General features: G+C 49.2%; 1 protein-coding gene across 3 annotated transcripts in view; it reads left to right on the top strand.

Annotated features, from left to right (window-relative positions):
• The first annotated feature begins 9,319 nt into the window (after positions 1–9,319).
• PRPF4 (pre-mRNA splicing tri-snRNP complex factor PRPF4) overlaps positions 9,320–11,963 on the top strand; it is a 100,513-nt gene continuing 97,869 nt past the window's right edge. For 2 of the 3 annotated variants that reach the window (XM_085899810.1, XM_085899792.1), the window contains exon 1: positions 9,320–9,538. The gene's annotated coding sequence lies outside the window, so the exon portion shown is untranslated. The remainder of the gene's footprint in view (positions 9,539–11,963) is intronic. The other variant, XM_085899803.1, reaches the window with a different exon arrangement.

Here is an 11,963-nt window from a genome sequence, read left to right as displayed (position 1 = left end):
TGCTCACCCTCTCTCTGTTCTATTCACCCTCTCATTTTCCCAAGGTCATCTGCCATCTGCTTGGAAATCTGCTAACATCACTGCCCTGCATAAAAAAGGTGCAAAAACAGATCCCTGTAACTACAGACCAATCAGCCTTCTCCCAATCATCAGCAAGGTGATGGAATCCATCATCGCTTCAGACATGAAATCCTTCCTCTTCTCCAATGGCTTGATTTCCAATCATCAATTTGGTTTCAGACCAGGTCACTCTACCCTGGATATGGCACTTCTGCTTTCCCAACAATGGATGGAGGTCCTCAATGCCAGACAGGAAATCCGAGCCGTATCCCTGGACATATCACGTGCTTTTGACACAGTCTGGCACCCTGCACTACTCACCAAACTCTCTTCCCATGGTATTCAAGGCCATCTCCACTCATGGCTCGCAGACTTCCTCTCCTGTCGCAGTCAACGTGTGGCCCTAAATGGAGTTCTTTCATCCCCTCTTCCTGTCCAGGCTGGAGTTCCTCAAGGTAGCGTTCTGGGCCCTGTTCTTTTTCTGGTTTTCATCAATGATCTCTCGGACTCTCTGGAAAATCCTCTATTTCTCTTTGCCGACGACTCCACCCTCTGCCGTACCATCTGTCATCCCTCAGACTGGCAAGCAGCAGCTTCTTCGCTCACTGCAGATCTGGATAAAATCACAAACTGGTCCAACACGTGGAACATGTCTTTCAATCCAGACAAATCTCACACTCTCACTATGTCTCTTCGAAAGGACCGTTTACAAAACCCCCCCATCCACTTTCTCAACAATCCTCTGGAAGAAGTCTTTTCTTTCAAGCTTCTAGGTCTCACTATCTGCCATGACCTTTCCTGGGAAAGTCACATTTCCAACCTCGCCTCAAAAGCCAGTCGCCGACTGGGAATCCTCCGTCGTGCTCAGTCCTTCCTCGGCCCTCTTGAGCTCCTGACCACTTACAAAGCTTTTGTCCGTAGCCTGATGGAGTACTGCTCTCCCCTCTGGGCTGGTGCTCCTGCCTCCCACCTTTCTCGGCTTCACGCTGTCGAAACCAGGGCATTTAAGATCATCGGTATCTCCCGCAATGAAGCTGAGTCTTTGGGCCTCTCACTCAATCACCGCAGGTTGGTCGGTGGTCTTTCTGTTTGGTGGACGGTCGGTGGAGTCAATGTAGCCCTCTCCTCCCCCATCTCATTGGAAACTGAAGTTATACAAGGCAGTTTTTGGTTCCAGTGTTGTCGCTCCTTCATATAAATGACCTAACTGATGCTCCAGAAAATCCTCTCACTTTTTGCAAATGACTCTTCATTGTGTCACTCAGTACCACACCCCTGCTAGGCAGACTGCAGCTGCATCATTATCCGATTCCTAATCTTCATCAATGATCTCTCTGACTGGAAAATCCTCTTTTTCTCTTTGCTGATGACTACACTGCCATAACATCCCCCATCCTTCAGAGAGGCTGGTCGCAGCCACTTCCCTCTCTTCAGACCTTGACAAAATCACAAGCTGGTCCAACACTTGGAATATGTCTTTCAAACTTGACAAATCTCTTTCAAACCCCACACAGTGTTAAAGTATACTATGTACTTCAATTTAAATACAATCCACCGAGTTTCCTCCGAATCCGTCCACAACTTTTTGAGATATCATGCACGCACACACACACACACACACACACACACACACACACACACACACACACACACACACACACACACACACACACACACACACACACACACACACACACACACACACACACACGTGGAGACACTGTATGTGTCCCCTAGAAGTCATCAGTGTCTTTGTTAACATCTTTGGAAAGATGGAAAGGATAAATCTTGTTGTTTTTTCTGTTCAGCTAAAAAGATTGCTTGTGAAATATTACAGCTGGGCCTCCCAGTCCATAGGACACAACAACATATGAGTGGTGACCTTGATGGTGGAAGATAGGATAGGGAAAAGAGCTGATCTTGTACTTTCTTATCAACCGCATGAACTTGAAAAAGTGAATGAGTGAACACAAGATAAATCTTGCTTGACAAGCAGTCACGCAAGGGTCGGAGTAAATATATATATTGTTACGAATTCTGCCCCGCCTGGCGTGCGATCGGCCGCGTAACTCTAATAGCAGAGGCGTCGCCCACCGGACGGACAATTCAGTCGTGACCCTCCTGGAACTACCGCCAGGAGCCAGTCACGGGTGGGGGTTTAACCTCACCATAACCCATTCCGCATTCTACCCACGCAAAATAGGGTGAATCGCCGAATGTCGATATACCTAAGTACCCGCGCGGGTAGCGTACCGAGGAGTTGAACCACGCCGCAGGTCGGCTCCGGACACGAACCGCTTAAGCGGCTCGTTCCGTGCTAAGGGGATAACCAAGCAGAGTTATCGCCGACCTCGACGGTTCAGATTACTTGCTGGGTGTCTAAACCCACTACCAATCCCTTCCGTGATGCAAGATGGCACTTTCAAACGAAGGAAAGGACGCAACGAAACGGGTCACAATTTAACAAGGACTTTTATTTCACACACACACAAGGCAAGCACGTATTCACAGCCATACAGTAAGAATGCACATATAACAGTCAAAGCAATAAAAGCAACGCAGAGCTACAACCGAAAAAAGCAATGTACAAGCACTTATTCAGGTTTACTTAAAAGACTGGCGCCACACACACATTTACACAAAAAGCAAATAAAAGCCACCCTCATAGGCAAAGGGGCAGACAGGTCCGTGGACCAAATGTACGTGGGACATGGGTGAGCGGCCAGGTCCACGAGACCGAAGGGGTCTGACCCACGCCCTCGTGGCGCGATGGCGGACTAGCCGCAATTTCAGTGTAACGTGCCTGACTCCGTGCCCCTGGCGTGGTCAGTGAGCTCCTTTAGGCGTGCGTTGCGCAGGCATGTGTTGGTCGGTCGACACCACGGTTGGGGTGCGGAACGGACGGGGTTACCGGCGCTATCTCAGCGCAGATGGGGGTAATTGTTGATGCTCGGGGTGGAGAGAGGGGAATGGCGGATGCTCCGTCCCGCTAGCGGGGCCTTGGGACTGCACTGACTCCGGCGAACTCTCGCCCCTGAGCCCTCTTCCGCGTCCCTGCTTCACCCCGCGACTCGTCCCTCGACCCAGCAACGACAACCTCAACGACGACCTTTGTCTTCACTCGACCAGCCCAGCCAGCACAGCCCACGCGAGTCGCCTTGTGCTCGCGTCTTTATAGACCAGGGGAGGAGCGTGTATGCTAATTTGCGGATCAAAACGCGCTTGGAGGCGGGGCCACGCCACCCGACGTTTAGCCATTGGTCGGGCAAAAAGGGGCGTGAGCCTCTCCTGATCCGAATTTCCTCCTACAAGGAGTCCACATGCATCGCGCTTGGGGGCGGGGCCACATCGCCCGACACTCGCCCATTGGACGGAGAAAAATGGGGCGTGAGCCTCCCCTGATCCGATTTCCTCTCCCGTAAAGGCATCCATTTGTACTAGCGGCTCGACGCGTTCGGCAAGAATCACCGAATGGGCCCTGGGCAGCACGACATTCGGTGTTGACAGGTGGTGTTGCTGATGGCGAAAGGCAAAGGAGGAGAAAGGCGAAGGTGGTGGGGGGTTTGCTGTGGTGGTTTGGTTGTTGGCGGGCGTCGTTTGGGAATGGTGGTGAAGCGATGTTTGCGGGGTGGAGTTGTGGAGGTAAAGAGGCGAAGGTGGTGGTGTTTGAGTTGTTGGGGGATTATTGGTCCAAAATAACGATAGAGAAAGAAAAACGGCTAACTCAAAGCGTCGCAGCCCGGATGAATCACACATATTCCCTCTAAACAACGGGTGTGGACTAACTATATATGAACTTATCGATATATCTAACCTGAGGACCTTTCTGGTGTATTGCAAATTTCCACAGCCGTAACAATATAAACAGAGCTGAAGCTGATCTTGCCAGAGTTGGTCTATCTGAACTACTGTAAGTTCCGAGCCACTCTCCATATGCGCATATGTTTGATGTGTCATAAACCCTTCTTTACCTAAGAACGGTGTGGACAGAACTCAATCACACATACACACACACACGAAAACACGGAAACTCATTCATCGAGCGACAAATGGCAAAACCAAACAGCACTCAGTAGAGTGCACACCTTCTCCAGGCTGAACAGTTTACGTTTTGTATCCCAATGATGAGCCGGATCTGGATATGGACCTGAACAAAATCGAGACTCTTCATCCCTGTCACACACCCAACCTGTCCACCAAGTTTCATCCGAATCCATCCTCAACCCAACTTTTTATGTCATGCGATATGGTATATATTGTTTTTAGCCCTATCTCTCAATGGTGAGGAATCACTTTTAAAATAACTCGGATTCGGATGCTCACCAAAATCGAATCAATTAGTCCTTGCCACACACCCAACCTGCCCACCAAGTTTCACCCGAATCTGTCCACAACTTTTTGAGATAGTGTGCTATACATAGTTTTTAGCCCCATCCCTCAATGATGAAGAATCACTTAAACATTAAATAATTATCGTATCCAGATCCAGATTCGGATCTTCACGAAAATTGAATCAATTATTCCTTGTCACACACCCAACCTGCAAACCAGGTTTTGTCTGAATGCTTTCAAAACCTTTTTGAGATAGTGTGCCAAATATCATTTTTAGCCCCATCTCTCAATGAAAATGGGAAACAATCACTGTAAATGTTCTCAGATCTGGATCTGGATTTGGATCCAAACCATAATTATGCGTCGCTGTCTTCGGTCAGTCACTACATGCACAAAAAAATTCAGAACAATTGCTTGAAAACTGTGGCCAAAAATCATGTCAGGTCAGGTGTGGGAGCATGCGCCAGAGCAGCGTGTCGCTGCATCCACTTTCCGCCAGTACTCCAGGGCCTCCGTCTGGCCATCCCCCATGCAAATGCCTGGCCCTTCTCCATTGCCTTGAGATGCTGACCAACCTGCTGCAACCATGATGCACGTGGTCGGCCCATTGGCTTCCTCCACTCATGAGACTCCTACGCTGAGAGAATTTGGTGAGCAGGATCAGCATGAGGAAAACGAGCCACATGTCCATACAGCTGCAGCTGATGCCCATGGACTATACAGGTGACAAATCTCATTTGAGTCTCTCTCAGTAACCACTCGTTAGACACAAAGTCCGACCAGCGAAAGCAAGAATTCTCCGAAGAGACCCGGTACCAAAGGAATTAAGTCTCCATCTCAGATCCCTGTTCAGAGTCCAAGTCTCACATCCGTAGAACAAGACATGAAGGACCTGAAGACTCTGACTTTCTTCCTCCTGCATAGGTATCGACAGTGCCACACCCTATGATCCAATGAATCCATGACTCCTGAGGCCCGAACCAGATGCCTATTGACCTCTGGCTCACAGCCAGCAGAAAGAAGAATATCACTCCCAAGGGAAGTGAATCTCTCCGTGACCTCAACATCCTCACCACAAACAGGTACAGACAAGATAGCAGCATCCAATATGTCATTGAAAGCCGAGATCTTAGTTTTGACCCAGGAAACCCGTAATCCCAACGTCTCAGACTCCTCATTCAGCAGCTCGATGGCCCCCAAAAGGATATCCACAGTCTCCGCAAAGATGACTGTGAAATCAAGGTCAGAGATCTTGACATTCCCGAACGATGCACCGCAGCTTGATCTTTCCGACATCCTCCACAGAATCCAGTCAATAGAAGCATGGAAAAGTGTGGGGGCCAAAACACACCCCTGACGAACTCCAGTCACAAGTGGAAATAAGTCAGAGATGGTACCACCACATCTCCCAGCACTTTCAGTACCAGAGTAGAAGTCAGACATCAGATCGATCAGTTTTGGTGGCACCCCACGAAGACCAAGAATCCTCCAGAGGACATCCCGATTCACTGAATCAAACGCTTTGCAGAGATCAACATTAGCTGCAAGCAGCCGGTGCCAAAACTCTCGTCTGCGTTCGGTGAGGACCCGTAGGGCAAGGATACGGTCAATCATCGACCTCTTTGGTGGAAAGCCTGACTGCTCTGAGCACTGGTGCTCAAGCAGATGGTGGCAAACCTGATCAAGAATTATCAGAGCAATGACCTTGCCCGGCACTGAGAGCAGCGTCACCCCTCGGTAGTTGTTGCAGTCTTGGCGATCACCTTTTCCTTTCCAGAGAGGAACAACAAGGCCCATCATCCAATCAGGGGTGGGATGATGACTGTGTTCCAGGCAGAGCACAGAACTGCATGCAACGACACGAGAGCAGCATTTCCACCAGCCTTGAGAAGTTCAGCATGGATGCCACAGATCCCAGAAGGTTTACCCCATTTCAACCGGTTCACCACAGCCCGTGTTTCCACAAATAAAGGTGGACCACAGTTGATTGGGGGGTTAGCAATAGGGATTGTAACACCCTTGATGTCCAACTCGACAGCTGGTGGATCAGCCTGGTTCAGCTGCGGAAAGTAACCGGCCCAGCGGGCCTTCACTTCAGACTCCTCTGTCAAGAGCCTACCACTCTCTGCTCGAACTGCAGTGCTCCGAGGGATGGGCTTGGATGAACGCAATGCGCGAATTCCCCTGTAAGCGTGACGAGAATCACTTGACCACAGGTGATTCTCTACCCCCTCACGGATTTCTCGCACATCGGCCTCCTTGACCACCCTCAGCGCACGTACAAGTTTACGCCTCTGCTCTCTGAACAGCTAAGCTTTGCCATTAAGCCTGCTCCTGTGACTCTGGTCAATGGTACTCTGGTCAGTGTCCATTGAGAGGCAAAATTTTTCTCTGCCCTACGGTGAGTTCCAAGACATCCACCAGCAACATCAAGGACGGTGGTTTGGAAGGCACTCCACAACTCTTCAGGATTCCAAAAAACACCAGACCACTCAAATCCTCACTCAGCCTGTTTGCAAACGCCTCATCTACCCTCTCATCCTTGAGCTTGCCCACATCCAGCCTAGGCTGGGATGGTACCATTCTCCTGCATTTAAGGTGCAACTTAAGAGTTGCCACAACAAGGTGGTCGTCAGTATTGAGGAACTGAGCACTCTGGTGGACCCTGCAGTTCTGGATCATCCTCCAGCGACCATCAACAATCACATGGTCAATATCCTTTGCCACACCATCAGCGCTGGAATACCAAGGCCAGTGATGAGTCTGTGGGCTCTGAAACCATGAACCAGCCACCCTAAGTCCATGACTTCTTGCGAAGTCAAGGAATTTATTGCTCTTCTGGTTCACAGTTCCAGACCCATGGGGACCAACACACATCTCATAACGATCCCTATCAAATGCAGTCGATGCATTGAAATCCCCCAAGACTAGAAGTGTATCTCGTCTGGGGTACTGATGAACCACAGACTCGAGCGTGGCGTAGAATGCATCCTTCATGGTGAGATCACTCGCCTCGCTCGGTCGGAGCATAAACAGAGACCAGGGAAATGACACCCAAGGAGTGACGAATCCTTAGTCTCCTGAAACGCTCGTTGACCGGTGTTACCTCAATTATTATCATTGGGGTCAGCTTATTGGACACAGCTACAGCAACTCCTTGGGCATGGTAACCATCAGAGCGACCAGACCAATAATAGGTGTAAACACCCACCATGATCTTGCCTCAATCCGGTCTCCGGACATCAGAGAGAGCTGCAATTGACCACAGGGTAAGTTCTACCTCCTCACAGATTCCATGCTTGAGCTCAGATGATAACAGAGACAGGTGATCATCCTCTTTGAGGGATAGGACAATCCAGGCCCTCACCCAAAGGGATTGCCTCCGGTTAACCCAAGGAGACCTCCGTCTGGTGGACGACACCTCAGCACCACCCCGAAACACACTACCGCAATCTGACCCGGGAACGTTATTCTGTGGTTTTACTCCTATCATCAAAGAGTGGGGGTCCGGATGGCTTCGCCCTCATCCCGTGTACGTTGCCCTGCGAGGGGCACCTGCGCATGATATACTCCCACGGAGTGGGTTTTCAATTTTCTTTGCGTTTTTGTTGTGATTTGCGGAGTGAAGTGCAAATCCTGCCAGCAACGTCCTAACAAAAAAAAGTAACCCAACTGCAGGAGGACTTCTGCAGACACAGTTGGGTACTCGATATGGATGGCCGTTGGCTCACAAGGAGCTCCGCCACCCTTTGATAGGTTTTCTTTTTAATCCTGCTGGGTGTCCATATCCATACTCTCTCCTCACCAGAAATCCTTTGGGGGGAGACCGTTTTGTCGCTGACAACCCGACCATGGAGCAGGTTAGTGCAGGTTTACACGGTACCTGGAGCAAGTCACAGATCTAATCTGGCCTGACCTGTCAATATCATATGACAAACATGTGACAAACAGCAAACTGACAAACGGCTACAGATCAACATACTGCGGTATTGGGAGTTATATGAATATTGATGAATGCATGATGAACCGTAACTGATGAGGTGGAACCGTTTGTGACGTCATAGAGCTGTGGAGTCACGGCAGCAGGAGACGCCATTGAAAACGATTGATTTGAAGAACCTCCGTGTGGGCTGATTTTGCTCCACAACACATACTTCGAAAAAATTTTTTTACAAGTAATAAACAGCCAGATTCGGGTGACAATAACCTCCATGCAGCTTTGTTTGGCAGATGCACCTTGATACAACCCACCAATGAAAATGATCATCAAGCAGCCAATGGCCCTACAAAGATCAATATCGTTGATGATGTTGATATTGACGAGTGCGTGCCCGTACGTGCAAAAAAAAAAAAAAACCTTTTTGGTGACGTCATATTGTGACGTCATAGCACCGTGTCCTGTCATTAGTTCGGTAAATAAATGGCCATAACTTGGGAAACAGCTGAAACGGATGAAGAAGAACGATATCAAACCTTGAAAAGGCACATACTTAGGTCCTCAGCGTTAATTGTGACGTCATATCAAACGAAGAAGAAGAATTGTTACGTCATATTGTGACGTCATAGCACCGTGTCCTGTCATTCGTTTGGTAAATAAATGGCCATAACTTGGGAAACACACACACACACAGATTGCTGGAATTATAGATAGATGATGGCAGGCAGGACACGATACCGATCGCTGATAAATCTGAACGATTTTTTTTTTTAATTCCCGCTATGTACGTTAGACTTTCTGTGCAATGCATGTTAGCCATGACGTAACAGTTAGCGGCATGTTCATTACAATTTCAACCAGACGTACTATTTATTATATATACTTGCCGTACACACTGAATAGATTTGGTTTAATATTACCTCTGCGAATAGGTTTCGAAATTATCAGACGCAAGAGTAAAAAACACAAACGTTGTTTTGAAGCGCGTGATGTTTGAAATATCGCGAGAGTTTGAATCTCCCAACCGGGCCTGTTCAAGCCTGGTGTTCTCAACGTTCTCTGGTATTGGATTGTTTGATCAATTTGCCTTGATTTCGTCGGACAAAAATCGAAGCTTTTCTTTTGTCTCGGTGTGAATAAAATCTCGAAGAACTCTGCCGGTATCAAGTCAAAGCACAAAATAAGGAAGTAGAGGAGGAGGAGGAGGAGGTGAGTGTTTGCGTCGGCGCCCACCAAACGTGCACGTCGTTGTTGTTGTTTAATAAGATGTTTGTCTGGTACGAATGGCGATGTTAGGGTGCGAGTTGAAGGTATCGAGTGTGACGTGAGATCGTGAGTTGAACACTGGAAGTCTTGGTGATATTGGGTGAGCAGGTCTCATTGGAAAGGGATGGGGGGGGGTGTGAGGGGAGATTTTATCTGGTGGTGGTGCAGCACAGGCATGAAGGGTCGAATGTCCTCCTGCGTCCGATTTCCTTGTTGTCATGGTGACACGCCAATTGCTTGAATTCATTGAGGGAAGAGTGTGATATTATGGGGCTGGGTGTCGGTGGCGAGCACGACCGCTAGATGGAGCAGTAGAGTCTGCTCCACCGAACACCCGGAATTTAGGTCGTGATTCTCGGATAAGTCCGAAAGGTACGGGTCCCTTACAGGACCATGAATCGCCAATAATTTGACCGCGTGGGGAAGAGTTAATTGCCAAATTTCAAAATACCTAATTACCCTCGCGGACAAAGCTACCGGGGAATTCACACCCTCGACGGACCTCGAGCGGGACGAGCCGTTACTGTGCCCGAACCGTGTGTAACCCGAGCGAATGGTTTCTCAACACGCACCGTGCTAAGCCAATAAAATAAATGACAGGGAACGAGCTGGGACATTTAACAAGAGGGGAATTTATTAACAATAGTCGGGGGACGAGGGGAGCACATAAGGGCAGAGTTATCCGAATAAGTATTTATTTATTTAATTATTTTTTGTATACGTTGTCGAGGCTCATGTGAGATCTAACACACAACGCACAGCAAGGGGGGCATGAGACAGCAGGGGATGGAGTGGGAAGGACAAAACAGAGATTCGGAGATCTATGGGACGGGGAACATGGGGAATAGAATATGCACATATTATATATATATATATATATATATATATATATATATATATATATATATATATATAATATATATATATATATATATAATATATATATATATTATATATATATATATAATATATATATATTATATATATATATATTGTTGCGGATTCGCGCCCGCCGGCGTGCGAGCGGCCACGTAACTCGAATCGCGGCACGTCGCCCACCGGACGGACAATCCCGTCGTGACCCTCTCGGACTAACGCCGGGAACTAGTCACGGGTGGGCCTTTCGGCCTCACCACGATCGTGCCAATCGGCCCCCCGCGTGGGATAGGGTTGCTCGCCAAATTCGACCTACCTAAGTACCCACACGGAGGGTAGACCGGGCGATCGCACCTCACCGCAGGTCGACTTCGGACACGGGCCACTTTAAGCGACCCGTTCCGTACTATCGGGATAACCGAGCGGTGTTATCGTCAACCTCGACGGTTCCGATTAATTACTGGGCGTATTTAGCCTACGACCAACCCTTTACGTGAAGTAAGATGGAGATTCAATAAAAGAAAAGACTAAGCGAAACGGGAAAACAGTTCAACATAAAGCACATTTATTCCGCGGCAAACAGAAAGCACACATATACAATTATGCACCAAAAGCAAATGTAAAAGTAACACGACAATTCTGCACAAAAAGCAAATGCAACAAAAGAGACACAATGCAGATCTACTACCGACTACGCGAGCACACAGCAACACTTACACAGTTTTACTTCACAGACGGCGCCGACAACACATATACTCCAAAGCAAAAGAAAAAGGGGCCACCCTCAAATACAAGGGGGCAGACGGGCCTGGGGCCGAGACCGCGTCGAGCCTACCCGTCTGGTGATGAGCCGCAAAATGGCGGCGGCGCCCCGACTCCGCGGGCCTCGCTGGCACTGCCTGGAATGGGGTGGGAACGGGGCCCCCTTCTCACACTATCTCAGCGCGGGGGGAAACAGGAGGGGGTTGTTGATGCTCGGGGGGGAAGAGGATATCTGGCTGGCTTGGGTCCCGCGACGAGCGACTCCACTGCGACCTCGACCGCGTTCCCGGCCTCCCCTCTCCGCAGCTCCCCGACTCTGACACGAGCGCAGACCTCCACAAAGCTTCTTGGCTTCTCCAGCCTCTCCGGACCCCGACAGACACTCTCTCGACTGATTTCGCCGCCGCCACAACTCTCCAACTCTTTCCTCTTCTCAACTCTTCAACTCTTCCCAACTGCCCTGATTCGCTCCGCGCTCGGTGCCTTATAGTCCGACAGGAGAAATCGTATGCAGATTTTTGGATCAGGAACGGCTCGGGGGCGGAGCCACGCTCCCCCATTGGACGGAGGAAAAGTGGGCGTGAATCATTCTTGATCCGCGAATCTGCATAGAGCGATTATACTCCGACGCGCCTGGAGGCGGGGCCAAATCGCCCCACGCTCGCTGATAGGACGGAACAGAAGTGGGCGTGAATCATTCTTGATCCGATTTCTCGGAAAGGCTGGTGTT

The sequence above is a fragment of the Eptatretus burgeri genome, chromosome 1, assembly GCF_056783735.1.
Source record: "Eptatretus burgeri isolate ZD-2024b chromosome 1, Ebu_testis_v1, whole genome shotgun sequence".
Classification (NCBI taxonomy): domain Eukaryota; kingdom Metazoa; phylum Chordata; class Myxini; order Myxiniformes; family Myxinidae; genus Eptatretus; species Eptatretus burgeri.
Note: the sequence above shows the minus strand (reverse complement) of the source record. Positions and strands in the feature narration are given on the sequence as shown.